Genomic DNA, 24802 nt, shown 5'->3' with positions numbered 1-24802 from the left:
CTTTTTACTGTTCATGACCGTTGGACCATTTCCGAACCTTTTAACCTTTTAACCTTTTAAGCTACTGTGTCTCTAATCAGTTTATTAAGGTTTGAGCTACCCCCGTCATCAGCCCCCCAAGTCAGAGGTATTTGGGGTGTAAGCTCAAATGCTTCTGACTTTTGTACACGATTTTTATTGCTTAAAGGCTTCAAGGCTTGAAAGGTTATCAGGCGTCTAAGTTTTTTGGATTTGAATTTTGAAATGACAGTTAATGTGATGGATGGCAGTTTTTTGCCTTTTGCGTAATAATAACTGCCTATTCTTCACTTTCTTTTTTCTTTTGATCGCCTCTCCTGGGTGCTAGCAAAGATCTGTATGTGAGTTATTCTTGTCTCACTAGATAGGAAGTTGAGGCTTTTTGTAAATAATGGGGGATCGATCTAAAGTTTAATCCGGTGGCTCCGGGTTTTAGATAAATCGATCGATCAGTGTCCCGCTGGTTCGATTGCTCTTTATTGCTGTCATTTCGAGTTTTCCAACTTGTGTCATTCGTTTTTGGTCTTTGTTCTGAATATCTTAGAGTATTATTGTGTGTCGCTTGGTTAGTTGCGTTCTCAAGGTCTTGCTGGGATTTTACACTTTGAGGTCTTGTGATATGGTATGACCCATCATTGTTGTTTCAATGTTTCTTACGGTTGACCAAGAACGACGATTGGGTCACGTTTGAGACATCCCAAGTTGATGTTTGTTTGACTTCCTTAATTGTTACTACCGTTTGTTCTTGGAAGGACCGAATTTTCTGGATTTCTGAGTCCATTGTTTTCTTCAAGCTTGTTTGGAGGCACCCTGATGCTATGTTAAACAAGCTTAAGCCATTTGAGTCTAAACTAGATTGTTTAAAAGCCATTAGGAAGTGTCCTTCAAGGCTTCGTCCCTTTCCTGAAGACCTTTTAGTGTTGATGGGTGTGAGCACCTTGTGGGACAGGCCGGATCGTGACCCTGTGCCCATGAGGTATGATCAGGGTATGATGTTTTGCCTTATGCTTTATCAAGAGTGATGATACCTCTGATGTTGTGTTTGGGGATGCTGAGGCCACCCCCGGTGAAGATGTTGTTGCCAGAGGTGCTGAACACAGGTTCGAGGGTTCAGGTTATGTGAACCTTCCAAATGTCAAAGGCTTTACTAGGGTCGGTGCTTCCAAGGCTTCTACCCATTGTTTAACCTAACGTATGTTAAAGAGAGCTGACCAACTATCGGCCTCCGAGCCAGTGCAATGGAGTGATGATATAGAGGCTTCGGACGACTTGGAAGTTGGGGTTGAGAGAACATAATAAAAAAAAGATAAGGAGTTGCCCTTGGTGATTGGTAAGGAGAGTAAAGCAGCGGGTAAGAAGGTTGTAAGCTTGAAGGGTTTCGGGAAAGGTGGTGAAGGTTCCACCAATGTTAATCCCGAAGAGGTTTATGTGCCGGATTGGAAGGTCACAGTTGGTGACGGCTTCAAGTATTCGTCCGTTTGTGAGGATGTTCTTACCCATTTTTCTCCTCCAACTGTGTGAGGTTCTTGCTCGTGTATGGACAATGAACTAATGATTTCGAAAATGATGATGGGTGCTTGCAACCTTGCTGCCTTGCTTCTATAGGGCGTATCCCAATTTCGCAAAAGGATGCAAGAATATGAAGTCTTTTCGAAGAAGAGGGATTAGATGAAAGCTTCAATGGTTGCTTTGAAAGAAACTGAGGGCTACACTGAGAAGGAGAAAGCATTGCTGTTTGAAGATTTGAGGAGTTTTCTTCCCGCACAAGACTGATATGGTTGAGTTGGAAAAACGCTTGGAGGCTGACAAGGTTTAAGTCAGGGTCGATAAGGTTGCCTTGGTTGTTCAAAAAAAGGCCTTATTAGAGGAGAAAGAAGGGTTAAAAGCTTCACTTGCCCAGGCAACTACTGATAATGAATGGCTCATTGAGCATGGATTCCAGCAAGTGGTTACCTATCTTCTCCATTCGTCGGAGTTCAACAAAGTCTTGGGTGATGTGTACACCAAGCTTCTTGCTCATGGGAGACACCAAGGTTTGTTTGCTGGTTACAAAGCTTTGTGAACCTGGGGAGCCTTAGGAAAAGTCTTCTCTTTTTCAACCCAAAGCCTTTGAAGCCTTCAAGGAAACTGTTTTGAAGGTAGGGCATATTATTTACCCTTATGTGGGTGAAGTCTCTAAGTGTTTTGGTAAACCTTTGCCTGTCTTGCAGGAGCTAAAACCCAAGGGCCTTAATGAGGCTGTTTGTAACAAAGTGTTGAAGTCTCTCTCGAATAAACGTCCTTGCTCCGGAGATAGCGAGGAAATGTGTTCTGAAGGTGGTGAGGGCTCAAAGGGTTCAAGCCTTGAAGCCTCCGAGGCAGCGGGTGCAGTAGGGAGGTAAAAGAGGAAGGCTAAAAAGACCCAAGATGATTAGGTTCGAAGAAGGATGATGCAGCAAAGTCTACCATGCCTGACGTTGCTAAGTGAAGAAGAAACCTTAATTCATAGCTTTCTTAGCATGTCGAACAATGCTATGGGCTGTTTGTTTGAACATTTTTTTTTTAAGGGAACCGTATAGGTCCCTTGGTTGTTAAAGCCTGGAAGGCTTGTGGACAATGTTTTATGTTTGATGGCCAGTATGGCCCTTGCTATTTTTAACTTATCTTGCTATGTTTATTGTGTTGTTCTGATTACTCCCTTGTGTTTTCATTGGTTTTGTATTTTTGCCTTTGTTTTGGGTGGTGCATCTTATGTTACTTATACCTTAAAGGGTTCAGTGCTGCAGTCACTTAGCCTTAGGATATTTTTAACAAGAAGATACAACCTCTATCCTATGTATGACATTCACTTAGAGTCTTTTTGGTTCGTAAGCCAATGTTGGGGCTTAAGGAACATTTGGTGTAGGCTGTTCAAACCCGTCTATGAGACATGTTTTTCAAGATTTCTATGAGTCTCATGGAGTTGTATTGATTTAGGAACTCACCCCTTATATAGGTCCATTCAACCCTTGAACCTATTGAGCGATGTGGCCTGGGAGCTCATCCCCTTACATGGCCCTTGCCATGGAGTTTCTTGCTAGTTTCTCAACCTGATTATAGGATAGAAAGACAAATTTTGATTCATTGTTCATTCATTTCAAAGTACTTTGATTACTAGGGGAATAGAACAACTTTTTGGAACTATTTGTAACATGTTTTGGTTAAACATGGAACCTTTTAAGGTTTTTGGCATCCCAATGGTGGGAAAGCTTTTTGCCTTGCGGGCCTGCCAGCTTGTATGATCCCCTTTTGTAGGCTTTAAGGATAGTGTATGGCCCTTCCTACTTAGGGCCAAGCTCTCCTTGGCTTTCTTTCTTGCAGGCATCATTATTTCGAAGCACAAGGTCCTCCGGCTTGAGGCGTTCATGCTTCACCCGTGTATTGTAATATAATTCCATGTTTTGCTTGTACCTTGCATTTTGTATGGCTGCTTGATCACGAGCCTCTTCGAGGAGTTTCAAATTCAACATCGTCTCTTTCTTATTTGGCTTGAGGTCGATGTTAATTGTTCTTTGTGTTGTTGCTCTGATTTCAACTAGGATTACAGCCTCTGATCAGACACTAGGTTGTAGGGTATTTTCTTTGTGGCTCGTTTTCTTGGTTGTTTGAATTTCCAATAGCACATTGGGAAGCTATTCGAGCCAGTTGTTGTCGTATCTTCCTAATCGAGATTTAATACCTTCAACAATATTGTGGTTTATCCTATCAACCTGGCCATTGGATTGTAGGTAAGCTACCGAGCTGAATACTTGAGTTATTCTGAACTCCTTGCACCAGGAGCTAGAAGGTTTCTTGGCAAACTATTTCCCGTTATCCATGACTAGTACCCCTGGGAGCCCAAAACGACAGATTATGTTTTCGTAAACGAAATCAATGACCTGTTTCCCTGAGATTTTTGCCAGTAGTTTTACTTTTGGCCACTTGGTGAAGTAATTCACGGTTACCAATAAGAGCTTGACTCCTTATTTGGCTAGTGGGGATGGACCAACAATGTTTATACCCCACTTGTGAAATGGCCAAGCCAAGGAGATGGGAACGGGGTCATGTTTGGGGCTTTTGGGTACCAGAGCATGTAACTGACAAGTTTCACATTTTCGCAGTTGTTCGGAGTTATCTCGATGCATGGAAGTCCAAAAGTGTTCGAGGTTCATCAACTTTGACACCACCGATTTTGGGCCACAATAAGCTCCACATATCCCTTCGTGAACCTCTTTGATCAGATATTGGCTTTGTTTTGGGCCAACGCATCGAAGTAGTGGTGCAAGGTATCCTTTTTTGTAAAGGATATATCCTTGTAACACATACTGCCTTGACTTGATACGAACCTTTTCAGCCTTAGTCTGGTCATTAGGTAACTCATCGTTTTTGGGGAACTTTTCAATGGGAGTCATTCAATTTGGCCCTTCTTTGGTGATCATATCTTGAACCTCGTGTTTTTTGGATGGATGAGGTTTTTAATACCTCAACTAGTATCTTCTTGGTGAGGTGGGAAAACGTAAGAGATGCAAGCTTTCTTAGTGCATCGGCTCTCTTGTTTTGAGATCTTGGAATTTATTTGATGCCACATGTTTGAAATATGTTCATCAATTCCTTTTATTTCTTTTGGTACTTATTCATGTTGGGTTCTTTTGCTATGTAGTTGTTGTTGTCTTGGCTTGAGAGAGTCTGTGAGGACTTGAAGCTTTTGAACCCCCATTTCTTTGGCTGTGTAGTTGTCACTTATTTGGTTTGAAACAAGAAACGAGTCTGTGAAGACTTGAAGCCTTTTGACACCCATATTTTTGCAAGCTTGAGCCCAGCAATCATTGCTTCATACTCAGCTTTGTTGTTTGTAGTCTGAAATTCAAGACGAAGGGCATACATGAATTCCAATTCATTAGGATCAATTAGAATTAGCCCTGCTCCTGACCCTTCAATGGTTGAAGCTTCATCGGTAAAGAGCTTCCAGGTATGGCGGTCAGAGGGTTCAGTGGAGGTTGTATTGACTTCCGTTGTGACTTTTTTAGGGACTTCTATGATGAAGTCAGCTGAGACTTGGGCTTTGACAGCTTTTTTCGGGACATAGGTGATTTTTTAAGTACATTCTTAATAGGTTAGTCAATGACCACTTGTATCGGGTGTGATTGAAAGTACCTTCGAAGCCTTCTAGCCGTTTGGACTAGGGCTAGAGCAAGTTTTTTCGAAGAAGAATATTTGATTTCTGCTAATTTTGAAGTTTTGAAAAAGTCAATGGGTATCTGAACTTTATTTCGTTCAATGATTAGAGTCGTACTTATGGTTTTTTCAGCAATCGAAAGGTGGACAGAGATCGTTCCTCCTGTTTCCGGAGCTGAAATGGTTGGGAGTGAAGCCAAGTGTTGCTTCATTTGGTTGAAGGCTTCCTTTTGAGGTAAAACGCTTTAAAGCTGTAAGCTTTCTATCGAAAGCCTTTCTTGTTAGCATATCCCTTGAGGGTTAGCTTTTATGCTTTGTTTCCCAATGATATGCCCTACAAACGAGCGCTTGATTGGATTAAGCCTCATGTTGATCTTTCTCGAGTTTTGGAAGGTTTCTTGTATATTATCGAGCATTTTGTATTCCGTTTTGCTCTTGATCACCAAATCGTCAAAATAAGCTTTAATGTTTTTGCCGATTTGTCTGGCAAACGGTTTGTCAACCAGACGTTGATAAGTGGCACATGCATTTATTAAACCAAAAGATATTTTTTTGATAGCAAGATATACCTTCATTAGTGTGAAATGTGGTTTTTTCTTCATCTTTTTTCTTATTAGCAGGATCTGATGGTAACCCTTTTAGGCATCAAGAAAACACTTGAATGGGAAGCCTGTGAGCAAGTTATCCTTGAGGTCTATCTCGGGTAGCGGGCAGCAATCCTTTGGGCGTGATTTGTTCAAGTCTTTAAAATCGATACACATTCTCCCAGACTTGTCGGGTTTTTGAACCATTACCGGATTGGCTACCCATGATTGATACTTGACCTCTCGAAGGATTCCGGCTAGAACAAGCTTTTCCATCTTTTGTATAATGGGCTTATTATCAGATGGGATCCATAACTCATGTTTCAACAATTCTATGAGGGATGTCGGTCATGTCTTCGGGGCATCAAGCGAATACATAGTGCAAGAGCAACTTTTCAAGGTATGAGAGGGTTTCATTGGAAAGGTTAGTGTTTACCCTTATCCCCTGTTGAGGATATTTTGGGTTTATGTCCAACCCATGTTCATCGTCTTCGTCCTTTTCTTGAGCTTTCCCCTTCATCCACAAAAGCTTCTTGGGTACGTTGAAGGGTTGTTATCCCTTTTTCAATGAGAAACTTCACAGCGCCTTAGCCAACTGAAACTGTCATTCCGAACACACTTTGCCATGGCCTTCCTATGATGATATTATAGTCGGAAGGGATATTGATCACCGTAAAAGTGAGTTGTTCGGTTCGTCCTTTTGTTCTTTCGCTGAACAAACATTAGGGGTTATTTGGCCTAAAGGCTTGGTAGGTATGTCTGCGATACCTTCGATGGAGGATTCAGGCTGTTGAAGCTTTGAACGCTCATCGTCGCTGAGAGGGTTAAAGCGTTTCAAGCTTTTCATCAGCTGAGAGGGTTAAAGCATTTCTCAAGCATGATTTTGGAGGATTCAGACTGTTGAAGCTTTGAACGCTCATCGTCGCTGAGAGGGTTCAAGCGTTTCAAGCTTTTCATCAGCTGAGAGGGTTAAAGCTTTGTTTTAAAGGTCGATCATGTTCACTTCCTACTTTTATTCTTCAACCATTTTGTCCTTGACCCCTTTAACCAAGTGAGCCAGTTCGAAGTTGACGGCTTTTTCGATCCTCTTTTTGGGTTGGAAGCAATTATTGGTATGGTGACCTTTCTATTCGTGAAACTCACAATACTGGCTTGATTATTCCAATCTTTTGTTTTTTGGCAAAGGTTGAGGAGGGCGAAAGCTGTGTTTTTCCCCTTCGATTGCCAAGATCTCTTATGTAGCCTTGGTTAAGGCTGTAAAGTTTATGGTTTTTTCTTGGCTTGGAGGGTTCCGGCCTTCGGGCCTTCTGGAATCCGAACCTTTGAACCGTTTGTCATAAGAGCCATACTGGAAGCTCCAGTTAAGAGTCTTTTATTTTGTTCTTTGATGTCTACGGCTTATTCTCCTCGAATGTGGGCTTCAGCCCTTTCAAGTGTTTCTTCAAGGGTTTTGGGCAGACATTTATTGAAGTATCTTGTGAAATATTTGGAATTTAGCATTCATGAACCCTGCAACCCTAATCTTTTCATTGGCGTAAGTTAAATCTTTCTTCTTATAACTTTCGATGAAGTCTCTAAGACGTTCATCATCACGTTGTTTGGTCTGGAAGATTATCGTGGCGTCATTGACATGCCTCTGTTGTTATAGGGAACTTTTGCTAAGATCGTCAAAGGTCTGAACGCTTCGTCCAGGAAGGTCATTGAACCATATGCCAGAAGGCCCTTCAAGGGTTTGCATGAACATGAGACAACATTCAGAGTTGGGTCATTTTTCAATTCTTGCAGTCTTGGCGAAGATTTGGAGGTAGTCTTTAGTACCGTGATGGCATCTTTATCTGGGTTTAAAACTTGTAATCAACGATTTGTTGGGAGAAGCAAGACAAGTTTGTTAGGCTTGTAGGGTTTTGAGAGGTCTTCTACTACCCTTGAAGCTGGGTTACCGCTTGAGGTACCCTGGTGAGTGGTTGGCACTTGGTTCATGAAATTAAGGTCAAAGCCTTGAAGGCTTTTTGTGTCACTTTTCACGTGCTGCAAAGGAAATTTGTTTCATCATCCGTGTCATCAGCTAGGGTATAAGGTTAAAGCCTTAAAGGCTTTCTGATGGTACTCATAAAAGATGCTATTATCTGTGTCATAAGGTTAAAGCCTTAAAGGCTTACTGCATAAGTCATTCCCATGTATGTCCTCATGACCGCACCTCGAGCCAAAGGCAAGGTGGCCATGGCTTGTTTTCACGAAGTAGCAATGGGAGGGGGAACACTTGAAGTTGGTGACTGCCATAATTGATCAAGAGTGATTTTATGCCCCATAGGTGCACCGGTTGTAACGGGTTGGGAGGTAAATAAGGGAAAAACGGTTGGACTTGGCCTCCCAAAACCTTAAAGGCTTGAGTGGTTGGTCTGTCACACTAGGACCAGCTTCAAGGTAAGATGTGGCTGAACGTGAGCTGCTAAAAGGAAGAGATGGACGACCAGGTGATAATGAGGGTTTAGACTTCTCATAATTTAGTCTTATTCTCACCCTTTTTTCCCTTTCTAAGCTCACATGCTAGTTGAGAAGAAATCTCAGTTGTAAGAAATTTCTAGCTACTCCCTCGGGTGTTAGATCTATGCGTTCCGGTGTATGCATTGCATCGATTTGAGTAGGTGCAACCCCTGACCGAGATGGGGTTGGTGTTTGAAAAGAAGTGAACTCCGGGAACATATCCCGGTGGAGTACTTCCGGGAGTAGAAAGAAATGTAGATTTGACCGGTGAGATCCGACCGGAACTTGGTGTTAAATCGGTGTTGTTAGGAACCTGATTTACCTGACCGGGAGACTCGCTTTCAGAAATGATGTAAAGAGAAAATGGAGCTACACAACTGGTCTTTAAAATAAAGTTAGCGTCGTAGCCCCACGGTAGGCGCCAACTTGTTGATGCAACAAATAATAGACCAAGGCCTGTAGCGATATCTCTGGGGTAAAAGGGTTCAGGGGTTTGATTAGCCTAACGCTGGTCGTGGGGTCCCCCCACGTTTGCAAGACGTGGAGAGAGATTCACTAGTATTGTTTTTATCTTCCTTAGATCTTGAGCTGATTAGAAATCAGCCCAGAAAGCGATCGTTGGAGAAGATGAATTATTTAGTGTGAAGAAGAGAAGCAAGCATGAAGCTAGTTCTCAAGAGGGAGAAGGAGAATCAAAGAGTTAGAGTCATATCTGCTGATCCTGGAGTGAATGGCATGGTGGAATGGCCTGTATTTTATATAGGGGTGCTAAACGGGTCGTGTTCGCAGGTTGACGGGTTCAACCCGACCCGAACCCGAAAATTTTATACGAACCCAAACCCGACCCGAACCCGAAAATTATGTCATACCAATGAACCTGAACCCGACCCGAATATTCGTAGGTTGACCCGAACACGACCCGTTCAACCCGAAAACTGTTATTTTTTTTATTTTTTTTACACAAATTAATGTATTAAATTTAAAGTTTACTTAAAAAACACAAATATATATAATACAATTACATTTAAATTATAAAATCTTAAATGAATTTCTTTTTCTTTGTTATAATTATAGCATAAAATACATACCCAATTTAATTTATAACATAAAACATATTGTAAAAAATATAATATAATATAAAGGGGTTAAACGGGTCAACCCGCCAACCCGACCAGGTTGACCCGAACCTGACCCGTTTAGCTAAACGGGTTCGCGGGTTCAACCTGAAACTGACCCGAACCCGTTTAGACTAAACCTAAACCCACGAATTTCGTGTTAGGTTCATGTCGTGTTTTCGGGTCGTGTCAAAAATTCACACCCGTAATTTTATAGGGGAAGGTGTTTCTCAAAGGAGAAACCCGTGACTAGTGAATCTGTGCTTGCAGTGAGGGGTTTGCCCATTTTGGGGGTTGAAGGGTTTGGACCTGCGGACAAAAGGGTGTGCTCTCCCACATGTTCTGGTTGCGGCTGGGCAGAAGGTTTCACACGTTAAGTGTTGATGTGACCAGACACTGTGTTTGTCCTTTTTACTGTTCATGACCGTTGGACCATTTCCGAACCTTTTAACCTTTTAACCTTTTAAGCTACTGTGTCTCTAATCAGTTTATTAAGGTTTGAGCTACCCCCGTCATCATTACCCAATAAAGTTAAAGACTATACATTTTAAAGAATGTGGTTTGAGTCATTTCACATACATCTAATGTTTATTTCATAGTTTTCATATTTGCATTTATTTTGTATTATGGTATGAGTATGACACTTAGTATGCCATGTCGAATGGTTTTTGGCCTTGCCCCTTCAAGGGGTTCCATTGTTGCCCCGATGGGGTTGCTGGGTCTAAGGGGATCCCAAGGCTTATGACTCATATTAAACGTCACCATTTTGGTTCGGATGATAGAAAAGATACTTTGAGGCGTGCCATTGCTGAAGACCCTAATCTTTTTACCTCTGTTTGTGAAGCCCTTAGGTTGTCTGGACAATGGTTGTGTTGGGAGTGCATGTGCCTTCACTCTTTCCGGCGGGGGTGTCACCATGAAGATCGGGTTGTTCGGTTTGTGCCAACGGAAGTGGGTGAAGTGGGGTTTATTGTGGGGGCCCCTAGACCGTGTGTCGCATCGGAGGTTTCCCCGTCTGGAGAGGTATGTGTTGATGTTGCTTTACTTGACCGAGTTTTCTCTCTTCCTATTAAAACTGTTAAGAGCATCCCCTTTAGTTGTCGCATGGCGTTTGCCCAAGCCTTAACCATAGCTTTGGGTAATGTGGTGGCTATGCCTGATTCGGTTGATGCATGGATTTATTACCTCGTTGTACCTTGCGTGTATTTACGCCGGTTAGCCGCCAGGATAAGAGGTCGGGCAACAGGAAAAATGGTCAATGTCTTAGTATACAGCGGGCGTTGTCCCAATGGGGTGACCGTGAGGGGTTTGGCATTCTCATTCAGTCTTTGTTTGCTCAACCTGTGAAGGAGGGTCCGGAGGGATTTAAGAAAATTTCTAATAAAAAAAGTGAGGATGGGAGTTCTAATGTCAAGCAGTGTTTACGTAAGGTTGCCGATGGTCATTTTACCGCTGCGGTTAAGGTCCTTTGTTCTTCTGGAGTCGCACCACTTGATAAGAAAACTATGAAGGCTCTCGTGGATAAACACCCGTGCATGCCCCCTCCGACCATGCCCGCTTTCCTTCCGTCAGAGCCTCACCTTATAGCGGAGACCGACAGTGTGCTTGGGTGTATCAAATCCTTCCCTAAAGGGACGTCATGTGGGAGAGATGGTTTGAGGGCTCAACACCTTTTGGACGCCCTTTGTGGGGAAGGGTCCATGATTGCGGTTAGTCTCCTCAAGGCGATTTCAGTTGTGGTTAACTTATTTTTGCAGGGGGGATGCCCAAGGAGTTTGGCGGAGTTTGTTGCATCTGCTCCCTTTACGCCCCTTCTCAAGCCCGATAATGGGATTAGGCCTATTGCAGTGGGTTCGATCTGGAGGAGAGTGGTCTCCAAGGTAGCGATGAAGGGAGTGGGGAAGGATATGGCCAAATATCTTGGCGACTTTCAGTTTGGGGTCGGGGTTCCAAACGGGGCTGAGGCGGTTCTTCATAGTGCCAACAGGCTCTTAAATACGCACCACCAAGACGGGTCGTTGGCTATGCTTACCGTTGATTTCTCGAATGCATTTAATCTTGTGGACAGAACTGCCCTTTTAAAGGAGGTAAGGAAAATGTGTCCATCCATCTCTGCTTGGGTTGATTTTTTATACAGGCAACCAGCTAGGCTTTATGTGGGGAATGATAACATTTGGTCTTCCACGGGGGTTCAACAGGGGGATCCTTTAGGGCCTCTCCTTTTTGCCCTTGTTTTACACCCTCTTGTTTTCCGAATCAGAGATCGTTGCAAGCTCCTTTTTCACGCCTGGTACCTAGATGATGGGACCCTTATTGGAGATGCTACTCAGGTGGCCAAGGCTTTAGACATCATTAGAGTGGAGGGCCCCTCCTTGGGCCTCCTTCTCAACATTAAAAAAACTGAAGTTTTTTGGCCTACATGCGACGGGGTGAAGACTCAAGAGGGTTTATTTCCGCGGGAGATTGGTAGGCCGGTGCATGGTGTGAAACTCTTGGGTGGTGCTGTCAGCAGAGATGGGGAGTTTATTAGTGGTTTGGCCCTTAAAAGAGCTAAATGTGCGGTTGAGTTGATGGGATGCCTCAAACGTCTTCGTGACCCTCAGAGCGAACTACTCCTGCTTCGTTCGTGTATGGGGGTTGCTAAACTACTGTTTGGGCTAAGGACGTGTCAGCCTTCTTTTGTTGGGGAAGTCGTCTCTATTTTTGACAAGGGGCTTCGGAATGCGATCGAGAACATTGTTGTTTGTGGGGGTGCCTTTTTCGGGGACCTACAATGGAGGTTAGCTTCCCTCCCGACCCGTTTTGGGGGGCTTGGGATTTGCTCAGCTGAGGATGCCTCTTCCTACGCTTTTGTGGCTTCAAGAGCCCAATCTTGGGTTCTTCAAGACCACATCCTTCGTGAATGTGGTGGTGGGTTGTTGGACTCTGATTACACGGGTGCGTTGGACAACTTGCATAGTTCTCTTCCCGATCTTGATCTCGGCGGTTTCAACATTAAAGACACCGCCCCCATTGAAGCCCAGAAAATTCTGGCGAATGCCTTATATGGCGAAATCGTCAAGACAGTTGAAGAGAAGTTTGCTTTGTCTCTGCGGCAGCGAGCCGTGTTTGAGTGTTTGCGACCCGCCATGCTCAGGATTTCCTGTCTGTTGTTCCCATCGAAGGTTTAGGGCAATGTATGTCGGCTGTGGAATACCGGGCTATCCTCAAGTACCGGCTGATGGTACCGCTTTTCCCGGTTGATGACCCGTGTCCTGTATGTCGGAAGTCTTGCTTGGATTCTTTTGGGGAGCATGCAATCCATTGCAAAGAATTACCAGGATTTAAATATCGACACGATTTAGTTTGTGATGTGCTTTATGATGTCCTTAAGCGGGCAGGGATCTCGGTGATAAAGGAAGCTCCGGTGAACTTCTTGACCGATCCATTAGAAGGAAGATCTACCTTACGGCCCGCTAACATTCTTGTTTTTGGATGGGAAGGAGGAAAACACGCGTGTGTTGATTTGACAGGTGTGTCCCCCCTCGTTGGGCTAAGGGACCACGGGTTTGTGGCGGGTCAAGCAATAACTAAGGCAGAGGCGGCCAAAGTAGCTAAGCATGAGAAAGCTTGCATCGAGAATCAGCACGTGTTCGTCCCTTTCGCTTTCGATACTTTTGGCGCTCTTGCCCCTGACGCGGTGCGGTTTCTCAAGCGGGTTCAGCAGGTGGTAAGCAGTAACACCGCGCATGTTAAGGGGCAGAATTTTATATTTAGCAGGGTAGGGTTTGCTATTCAGAAGGGGGTAGCGGCGCAACTTGTTGCTCGTCTACCTGCCACTAGTCTGTAATCATCTCTGTTTTTATGATTGACCGTCTAATTGATAAAAAAAAGCGGTAATTACCGGCCAGTTATATGACTTAAAAACGAGATTATAAGGATGCCCGATAATGTGGTTGATGCAATATTTCTCGTCCTAGTATTGATTCATACGTCTCTAGACATACATTCATACATGATACTTATATACAAACTTGCATGCAAATTGAGACGATGTATCATTTCTTTGGTAGATCTAAACACCTCAAGACACATAATCTAACTACTATAATAAAAGAAACCACTTTAGGGACACTTGTCATCATATTAGGTCATCTCTTATAGATAATTATTATTTTAATTTAATCTCTTATAATTAATTATAGATAATCCTCCTACAAAATATTATTTAATTTAATATCTTATATTATAGATAACTCTCCTACTAAATATTATTAGTATAATATCTTATGAATAATTATCATTTAGTTTAATCTCCTTCTCATTTATAATATTATTTATTTGAATTAATTATATTTGAACATTTTGTTTAGTTTGGTATAAAATAAATTTTACGAAACTTAAAATAAAATTAACTAATACTATTTATCATTTATACATTTACGGAGTTTTAAATAAAGGTTTAAATTTATTGAGAATTCGTTAACAAAATTTTGCAACAACAAAATAATCTATTTTAATCACGAAAACCAAACTTTGTATTAATATATTAAATATTTTTTTTTTCATTATATAAAATTACATTTACTCGACCCATATAACACATGAGGTTTTTTAAGATATAACTTTTTATTATTTGATATATAAAATTAGATTTACTCAATTCGTACGATACACGGGGGTTTTTAAGGATATATATTTTTTTATTTTTTAGTACAGAAAATTACATTTATTCAAACCGTGTAATGCGCATATTTTTAAAGATGTAATTTTTTTATTGTTTGGTATATAAAATTATATTTATTCAACCCGTGTAATAAATGAGGTTTTTTAAAGATGGATTATAATATTATTTGATAAACAATATTACATTTATTTAACCCGTGTAATACACGTGGTTTTAAAGATATAACTTTTTTATTTTATATATAAAATTACATTTATTCTCATTCAACTTTTACAATATAGTTCTTATAGATATAATTTTTTATTATTTAATATATAAAATTATATTTATTCAACCCGTACAATAAATGAGGTTTTAAAGATATATTGTTTTATTATTTAGTATATAAAATTTATTTATTCAACCCCGTGTATTACACGGGGTTATAACCTAATTAACATTTATTAAGAGAAACAAACAAACAAACACGTAAAAGAGGAAGACGTTCCAATGGTTTCAAAACATAAAACGTAATGCCAAATCAAAAGTACTCTTCACCTTAGGGTTCAAAACTTATCATGTCATAAGAATTATCAGAAACAAATATCGAGATTCAAAAACTAAAAATCATAACAGGATTTACAATAATCCTCGAAGGTCAAACGATGCGTATCAAAACAGTAAAACTATTCATACAATTAGATAAAGAAAAAAATATAAATACTATAAAAGTAAGAATAAGAGCTTATCTCTACTTTAAATACGTAGCCATACTACACTTTGATGTCCTTCTTGAATGGTGGATACGTAAAGATCGAAGAGTTGAAATGGACGGGATGGTGAGCAATATGTAAAGACTGATTAAGCATAACATGGGGAGGAACCTTATAATTATAAATTTGAGTTTTAAATATTTTCTTAATCCTCTTGAATGGAGGTACTAGGGATAAGGATACTGAGGTGGATGTGTGGGTAGACAAGGCTAGATCGGATAAGAATTGAGGTCTTTTCAGAAAGGCTAGGAGTGACTAGTATTTCAGACAAGATAAAGGAGTGTAGATTGAGATGGTCCGAGCATGTGAAAAGGAGAGAGACGACGACACAATTAGAGTAGTGGTAACCCTCATTGTGGAGGGGAGCATGTGTCGAGACATACCTAGATTGATATGAGATAAGCGGATTAGGCAGGATTTGCTAGAGTCGCACCTATTCGAGGACACAGTTCATGATAGGAGTGTGTGGAGACGTAGAACTAAGTTTAAAGACTTTTAGGGGAGGGTATAGGTGTGTGTTTTAGCTTTGTCTCATGGTTAGATGTTTCTTTCTTTTAGATGGACTTTGCATGTAATTGTATGCTTGTTAATATATCTAAATGTCATTTAATCATGTTGTATATATTTTTCTCGTTCACTATGCTACTATTCCACATTTCCTTTTTTTTTGGCACCTCTTTATTTCTTTGTATTTAGTTGTGCTTTTCCATCTATGGTTTGTTTTTGGAGCAGATGGTCTCTTTAAAAGCAACCTTTCTATTTCTAGAGATAGAGGTAAAATTTGTCTACATGTAACCCTCCTTAGTCCATGTGTAGTCATAAAGCCCCCAAAGAGGCGTTATGCGCCATGTGGCATGCCACGTCACCCCGGGGCTTGAGGCCGTAGTCATAAAGCCCTACCTCATCATAACCAAAGTGTAAAATGCAGGGACCAAAGTGTAAAATGCAGGGACCAAAGTGTTTTAATGCAGGGACCAAATTGTAAAATGCAGGGACCAAAGTGGAAAATGGAGAACAAATCCCCTTCTTCCTCGCGCCGCGAATTTTTTCACGCCGGTTTTTTTTTTTTTTGATCATGGCGCTGGGGGGGGGGGGGGCGGTGTGGGGGGCTCCATACTGGCGCTATGGCCTTCACCGCGCCCCATTACATACGACCTTAGATTTCAGTAACTCTGCCATTTGTGGGATTTACTGGGTTTGATTATTGTTGTTATTATAAATTATAATATTTAGACTTTCATCCCCCCTTTTAATTCGATATATGCAGATAAAAGTTAAAAATCAAAGTTTAAATAATGTTAATCCTTACTAATAGTAGTTATTTTCCTCATTATTATTATTTTTATTATTATTATTATTATTATTATTATTATTATTATTTTCAATTTCAAGGTCTTTCTGTCGTTTGAAGTTATAGTATAACAATTACTTATTTAGTTATTACTAGTATTAAGCCCCTGCGTTGCAGCGATTGTTATAAAACTGTGTTAAGTAGTAGCAATATTATACCATTGTCAGCGACCACCAACACCGGAAAAGCTCGTAAAAACAAAATAAATAAAAACGGGAAAAAATAACGCCAAGCGAAAAGCAGACATAAAATCTTTGAATCACGCACGCTCGTTGCTGAGAAATTAAACCGAACGTAAAACATAGAAAAATAACAAAGTCCATCTAGGACCCGCGTGTTGGACGAACTTGTCAAACGCAAAAAAAAAAAATAGATTTGACGCTACGGGCAAGTCAAACGGGAAAGATATACGAAAAAAATGTTGAACTCACACGCACGTTGCGGTGCGTTAACTCACAAAATTTAGAACGAGACGAAAAACTTGGGAAAGATGAAAAGTACGGTGGACCAAAATTGAAAATATTAGATAAAGATAAAGATAAAAATAAGTGATATCTATATATTGGTTATCAATTAATATTAATATTAAAAGAAATTTATTAAACAAATATAAATAAAATTTATGAGGTGAAGTAGAGAATGCCATGTGGCATTATTTGGAGTCTTTTATTATAAGTTAGAAGATAGAAGATTAGTTTATTGGTTGTTACAAGGTCACATTTGGGAACTAGAATATATGGTCGGTACTCGGTTGCAACAGCAACTTTTATTGACCTTTATTTCTTCTTGCTAACTTATAAAATAATCCTCACCAACCTTTGTTGTTGTTGACCTAAAAGTCATGCCGACGCACAAAGATTCATGTTGCTCAATAAAATATTTGGATTTAGTTAGGCTTATAGGTGCATGTAGTCACACCTAATAACATATCTTTACATAACTTGAATTTATTTGGTCATAATTTCTCATCCCATCCCATTATATTACATTACATTACATTACATTACATTACATTACATTATAATAGCCAATCTATATATGATAAAAAAGAAAGAGAATGAATAGTGATTTATTATTATTAAATTAAAATTAGAAATAGAATTATTTAGAATTAATAGTGATTTATTATTAAATTAAAATTAGATGGTATCGGGTATAGGTACTGGTCTCAAATTTACCAAACCGGTGTATTTTCGGTACCGGTTCTGCACAGGTATTCACCGGTTTTTACCCTCAATTACCGGTGCTGTACCAGTACCGACCGATACCGAACCGTACCATACTAGGTATATTCGGTACCGGTACCCACTTTTGGGGATTTCGGTAACGGTATTTTCGGTACCGGTTGGTACCGAGCTCATCAAATCCTGTAGCAACGCAGCAATGCAAGTAATTGCACCATTTAGATTACTTTTCATACACACAGTAAGTAAACTGTATTTCGTTTGAATGGGGTTTTATATACACAACAACTTATTTTGCTTTCTTTTTTTGTCTTTTTCTGTAATGAATGAATTGTAGCATGTAAATTTAACTTGGATATTTAGAATATTGATGAGCAAATCGTATCAAATCCTGTAAACGAACCGGTATCGTATCAGTACCAAATTTACTATACCAAATCATTTTCGGTACCAATTTGGTACCCACCTTTTGGCGTTTTCAAAATCGTTACTTTCGGTTCGACACCGGTCTAGCACCATACCTGTATTTATTGATTTTTACCTTCAAATACCATACCGTATTGTACCGAGCATTTTCGGTGCCGGTACCTAATTTCGATGATTTTCCGGATCGGTACTTTCGCTGCCGTTACCGGTACCGAGCTCATCCATATTTTAACGTGTTAGCACCGTAATAACTGAACTGAAAACAACCGAATTTCCAACGTGTAGGACGTGTGGGTCATATTATTATATATTAGGTTATTTAAAATCGTTTTTTATGACGGAGTGACTATCTTTACCACGTCATTTTATTTATGTTTTGATATTCGGTATCTGTTTGCCGTTGCTGACACGCCTTTTGTAGTTATTGGGTGAGTTTCACTAAATTCCCATTGCAGCAAACTATAATGGCAAAGTTATTCAGAAATCAGATTTCATTGCTTACGATAATATATAGGAGCAAAGTCAAAAAGTTGTCTACCAACTAGTTCACTCACATCCATCCGGATGATTTCCTAATGCCAATGTCAAAAAAAAATAAATAAATAAATAAAATAAAAAAAATAAAAATAAATACTAGTGTGGATAACGATGATAATAATAATTATTATTTTTAATATTATTATTATTATTATTAGTATTATTCTATTATTATATACGATGGCATGAGTTTTTATTTAAAAGAGACATAGTTGTCTCACAACGATATACAACCTACATGACATCCACGTCAATAAAAATCCACAATATATCGTTCAAATATATCATGATCGTCCTGCTGACTAACGTCTAGTTGATTTCATACGCACATGTATTTTAAAAAATTTAGTAATTTGATTTTTTTTAAAATTAAGTTAAAAGAAGTTTTTATTTTTTTTATTTTAGGGTAACTTACACTTTTCGTCCTTTCTGTTTGTACCGGATTGCAACGGATAGCCATTAACTTTCAATAATTACACTTACAGTCATTTATTTGGAAAATTCGTTACATCTTTCGTCCTTTTGTACTAACAAGGTTAAAACTTTTAAGTTAAGTCAAAACTGTGCATTGCACATGTGAGTAAATTGGTAATTTCACTTTCTTATATATAAAACCTTATCTTTTCTCTCAACCATCTCTTTCTCCCTCTTTCTCTTCAACCAACCTCCGCAACCACCACGACCATATCCCAATCTTATACAAATTCACCCTGACCCATGCCAAAGAACAAACAGTCCCTACAAAAAATCCATACAAATGCTTCTGGAATATCTGCTTAACTTTCTCGACATACTCTAGTTTTATAAGCACTATCTTTTCTCTAGATTCCAGCATAGTAAGAGGACAAAACACAATAGGTTCAAGTGAAGGCTGAGATAGAGTACCTGATATAGCTTTAGCATAAGAAGACTGTTTACCACCAGAGGATTTGAGAACATTAATATCCATATCCTGCTTAGAGGTTTCACTCTGCAGCTTCTCACATCAGCTTCAATTTTAAAAACCAGATCCGTGGATGATTTGATACCAAAAATTCGAATAGCAGCTTCAATTTCAGCATTACTTGAGAATTTAATCGCCGTACCCGAGAAATTCCATCCTGCAGTCTCTATTTTTGCTTTAATTTGTGATTCACTAAGATTAGTGCTTTAATCCGCCTCATACACATTCGATTTTGATGGAATTTGATTGTTAAGCTTGAAATCCGGAGAGATTTGTACATTTTGGTGTTGAAAATCGCCCAGATCTGGATGCGCGAAACTTTGACTTGCTTTTGTCCCCACAAAAGAGGGACTGTCTGTTCTTTGCCATGGATATTTTGTAGGGACTGTTTGTTATTTATAATATATTTTAATTTAATTTAATTTTAATTAGATTGGTAAAAAGACCAAAGTGCCCATATACAAATAAACTTAACTAAAATTTTTAACATAGTTAGTGCTAAAGGACGAAAGACGTAACGAGTTTTCCAAATAAAGGATTGTGACTATAATTATTGAAGTTAAAGGCTATCCGTTGCAGTCCGGTACAAACATAAAGGACGAAAAGTGTAATTTACTCTTTATATTATGTGTGTGTGTGTGTGTGTGTGTGTATATATAGGTACGAGATCAGGAGAAAACGCCCTAAAGTGTGAGAACGGATCCTGGCGTAACACGTGTCACGTGACATAGTGAAGGGCGGAGGGGCTTTTTTGTCCTTTTATATTCTTTTTTAAACGCGTCTCACAACACCTCTCCATTTTTTGGCGTTTAACAAATACGTGACGTTTTTATTGTTTTTTTTAGATTAGGAGCCTAGTAAATTTTTTGGCGTTTTAACTAAGTTTGGCTTTGATTGTTTTGACTTTCACCCTTCTTCTATCAGAGAATTTAATGACGAAACGTCCTCTGACCTCTCAAACCTCCATGCAATAACATGAACCATTTTTTTTTTAAATTATATGGCGTTTTAGACAAGATGTGGCGTTTTTTAGTGAATGTGTGGAGTGTGAAGCTTTTGTTTAGCTGTTGTACTTATATAATGAGATTTTTTTTGGCCAGGTAGATTTTTGTTTTTGGCGGTAGAAAACATCAGTAATTTTCTTGATGTGTATTTTTTTTTATCAATTGTTGTGCCATGTAGGATGCAGACCTATAATGTGACATGCAATTATGGTGTTTTGAAAAGATAAATAAATTCAATTTCCCTTATAGTGGCTTTTAATATAATAAATGTTTAGCAATAATGTTACCGTTTCTTCATTTTACTCTTTTGCAGTTACTGTTTCGTTCAGTTTCATCTGTCAATTAGTGTTGTTTTCCAATAATACATTGTTTGACATTTTTTGACGTTTTATATAGCAACAACGTGCTTTGATAGCATCCGTTCTCCCAGTTTTCATACTATCAGGTGTTTTGGTATTTGTAGTTTTTGGCGTTTTATACTCAATTTTTTTATTAGTAGAGAATTAAATGATAAACAACAGAGAATTAGATAACAAACAACAGAAAATGAAAAAAAAATTAAAATTCTAATCTAATTTCTCATTCAAATCTTCACTGTCATCAGCCTCTTCTTCTTGAACTTTTTTGGCGTTTTGAACCTTTTTGAATACCTTACCTAGATGCTAATTTTCCTACATAATGCCCGTCTTTAGAAGAACTTATTTTTAGTGGCATACATGTTGAAGATCAACGTCTGCTCGAATGTATTGATCCTTACATGCCATCAATATATCCATCAAGAACAAAGTGACATGATGACATATCAGTGTCATCAGTCTCTTTTTATTCAGTATTTGTCCATCTCATTCAGCAAAAGCTTATAGAGATACCCACATCAGAGAAGAATCCATTCAGTGAAACTTCATTCAGAACAATACTCAATATAGAAGAAACGAGGTTTCCCATCTGTGGTTTTTTAACTATTTTTTTGGCGTTTTTAAAGTGACTGGTTTCTAGGAAACATGGCGTTGTTTCTGGGTGTTTGTGCAGAGACGTCTCTCTTATAGGATGTTTTTGACGCGTAGTTTAGGCGGGATTTTATTATAATAAATGATATTAATAAAGTAACCGTCTTTTCAGTTACAATGTGTATTTTTACTGTTTTTGTTCAGCTTTTTATGAGTTTAGGGTGATAGACGTGCCATCTTCCAAGTTTGGCGTTTTTTAATTGTGTTACATAGTTTTTTTTTTTTTTTGAGTTTTTAATAATACTTGTTAAAATTAATTTTATTATAGTTTGGGAGTTTTTGGCGTTTATGGCATGATGGCGTTTCACAAGCATTTTGTCTGTGTGGCGTTTTTATTAAAATAATGTATTTTGTTTTTAGCTGAAAAATACATAACAAACAATAGAAAAAGAAAATCAAAAAAATAAAAATAGAAACAATTCATCTTTCAAATCTTCACTGTCATCACTCTCTTTCTTCTATGAAATATGTTAACTGGCAGTTTGACTTTGGTATGCTTCATTTTGTTTTTTTGTTGTTGAAGTAGCTTTTTTGTGGCCGTTTGGAAGCACAAATGAGGTGAGTTTTTAGTTTGAAGTTTATCTTTATCTTCATTTTTATCTTCAACTCACTCATTAGTGTCATCTGTCTCTTCATGCCATTCAAATATTCATCAAGAACAAAGCACAGAAAATGACATAAGTCTAACATCAGCATCTTTTTCTTGAAGATTTGTCCATCTCATTCAGCAAAATGTTATTGTGTTACACCCCCTCAGCTAAGAATGCATTCTGCGAAACTTGGCGTGGAACAATATTGAATAAACAATAAACGATGTTTGCTATTTTTGGCGTTTTACTAAGAAAACAGTGTATCTAAAAGAAACATCGATTGGAATCTTTGATGTTTGAGTTTTTGGTGTTTTCTAAGATGATTGATATATAGTAAATATGGCGTTTTGAGTTTGGTGTGTTTGATGTTTTGGGTTTTTTGGCGTTCTAAGATGAGTGGTATTTAGTAGTAAATTTGGTGTTTGTGGTTCGGGGGTGTTTTTAGTGAATGTCTGAGATGTTTGTTTATATAGGATGTGTTTTGGCCCGTAATGACGTTTTATTCATGAGTTTGGTGTTTTGTGTAGAGAAGTCTAAAGACCCTTTTTACTTAATGAAGCGCGTTCCCATAATGGAATTAGTGTTATTTACGAAAACGCCACCGCGCCAGTCTAGTCCATAGATTGTTTTGATCGGACGATCATAACCGTTCTCACACTTTTCACGTTTTCTCTAAATCCTGACCATATATGTGTGTGTGTGTGTGTATATATATATTTAACATATTAAACGAAGTCGGCTTATTTGAAAAAAATATATATATGTATGTATACATTATACATAATCTTAAAGTATAATGTCGGTGTGCTTTTTCGTCAAACCCCCTTAACTTTTGCATATGGCATTCCTAACTCTTTACTAGTTTTTCTTGGCATAATAACCCCTCGAAATTTTTAACCTGTTAACTTTTAACTAATTCAATTTTTCGTCGCTAGCATTTGATTGTTAATTTCCATTTTAAAAAACTAATTTGTGATTTAGTTTCAAAACTTTATAAAATATCATTTTGACCCTCTTAAGTTTTTAGAATTTTGAGTTTACCTTTTTTGTTCCTTTACTTTTTTTAAAACTAATTTTTTACATCCGTATTTTTACGTACGTGCAGGTATAAATTCGAGTTAGCCTACGTTTTGAGGCTATTTTTTTTCAAAACGAATCAAGTCAAATATAATACATTTTTGTGTTTATTTTATGTACGTTTTGATTGGTCTACGTTTCAACGCAAATTTTGTTTCAAAACGAGTGAGGTCAAATTATGTTTGTGTTCAACAATATAAATTCGAGTTACTCTACGTTTCGACTCCGTCGCAACGCGCGACAGGTACAATTTTTCTTTGCAAAAGACTTATATTCTCCCATTGATGTGAATGTGTTTTCTTTTGTACTTTTATGGTTTATTTTAAGCTCTAACTAATTTCTTTTGATTATGCTTGTCAATTTTTTATTTATACACGTTTTTATGCTTTTCTTTTTTTTTTGGGTACGATTCCTATGTGTGAGTCAGACAATAAATAAATGCATATGGTTCAAATTCAGTTTACTTTATGCTTTGATCTAAATGTAATGCTTATATAAGTTATGTCGAGTTAAATCAGATACGTTAAAATGCGCGGTTTCATATTGTTAACGAATCACATAACCTCTGGACTAATCCATTCGATGTTTGCAATGGGTCCGCAGCCCATCGCCCGCGAATCATATTACTAGTTACTATCTATCTTAAAGTACAAAGTCGATGGCCTTTGCCACCGACAATTTACACTTTAACCTTTCTACTTTGCTTTGATTATTAGCCTCGGTACATCCTCCTTTTTTTTTTAATTTCTCTCACACTTATCTCTCACACACACTTAACCTAATGGCACTCTACATGAGTTGGAGGAAACCATCGGCATCGCTACTTCTCCAGCGAAAGAGAAGGCATACGGCAACGAATTTGATATTTGGCTGGAACGAACTCGACGACCAGAACAACAAGGCGTCACCGGAGCTTCTTAAATTTGTAACAGTTTGTTGAATGTAGATGAAATTGGCACCGACCATTGTCGTCCTGGTTGATGTTCCTCACTAGCCTAGGATACTGAAGGAGGAGCTGAGAGAGCACCGTAAGGAAGGTAACAACACTGATGATTTTGATGCAGATTTGTACGGTACCATGGCTGCACACGCATTCTCTCTCTACGTGGAAAATTCTATAATATTTGTTGATTTCTGGTGGTCGAAATCGTGAATGGGTTTGGTGGTGGTGTGATTTCGGGTTGGTAGCGAATGGTTGGTCTGTGGTGGAAGTTGCTCAAGGGAAGGTGTGGTACTTGGTTTGGTAAAAGAAAAGTGCTAGACAAGCTGAAAGAGATAAAGACATGGTCCCTTCATTACTCAAATAAGGCTGACAAGTGACCTAACCTTTTCGTAATATACAAAAATAAAAGCCTAAAAAATTTGTATATCACACTTGAAGAGATACAAAAGGAAAAACCAGTTTTTCCTGAAAGTTTTCTTTTTTAGTAGTATTTTTTACATATATAACATTCAACCAATGTTTTAAAAACCGGTTCAAACCTGCCGGTTAAACCGTCCGATACACCTGGTTAAACCGTTTCTGAATCAAATCCGGTACGGTATAAAAACAGGATTTTAAAACATTGCATTCAACATTGATAAAACTAAAACGTATTTTAGTACTTAATTTTAAATACCAGAATTCAATCCGTGAATTGCCACAAGGATGTGAGAGAAATTCAATTGGTATCATTCCATAATATAAATGTACTATCACCCATTAGTTTTAATTTATATTTAAACTAGAAAGGTATCCCGCCGCGATGCAGCGGGTGCTTGAAAAATTCTCTGCTATTGGATCGGGGTGTTATAAATATACTAATAGATTTTTTTTTCTGACAAGTTGTACAAATAATCACACCATAGACCATCATTGCTTATTTACCTTTCAGGATACCATCAGTTCATTT

At 38.5% G+C, this 24802-nt stretch overlaps 1 long non-coding RNA gene across 1 annotated transcript in view; it reads right to left on the bottom strand.

Annotated features, from left to right (window-relative positions):
• LOC118483059 overlaps nucleotides 1-19586 on the bottom strand; it is a 35760-nt gene extending 16174 nt beyond the window's left edge. Inside the window, exon 1 of the long non-coding RNA XR_004869528.1 lies at nucleotides 19175-19586. This is a non-coding gene — a long non-coding RNA (uncharacterized LOC118483059). The remainder of the gene's footprint in view (nucleotides 1-19174) is intronic.
• Between the last annotated feature and the right edge of the window lie 5216 nt (nucleotides 19587-24802).

This window comes from Helianthus annuus, chromosome 10 (genome assembly GCF_002127325.2).
Source record: "Helianthus annuus cultivar XRQ/B chromosome 10, HanXRQr2.0-SUNRISE, whole genome shotgun sequence".
Lineage (NCBI taxonomy): Eukaryota > Viridiplantae > Streptophyta > Magnoliopsida > Asterales > Asteraceae > Helianthus > Helianthus annuus.
The sequence above is the reverse complement of the archived record's forward strand: the minus strand, read 5'-3'. Positions and strand labels throughout refer to the sequence as shown.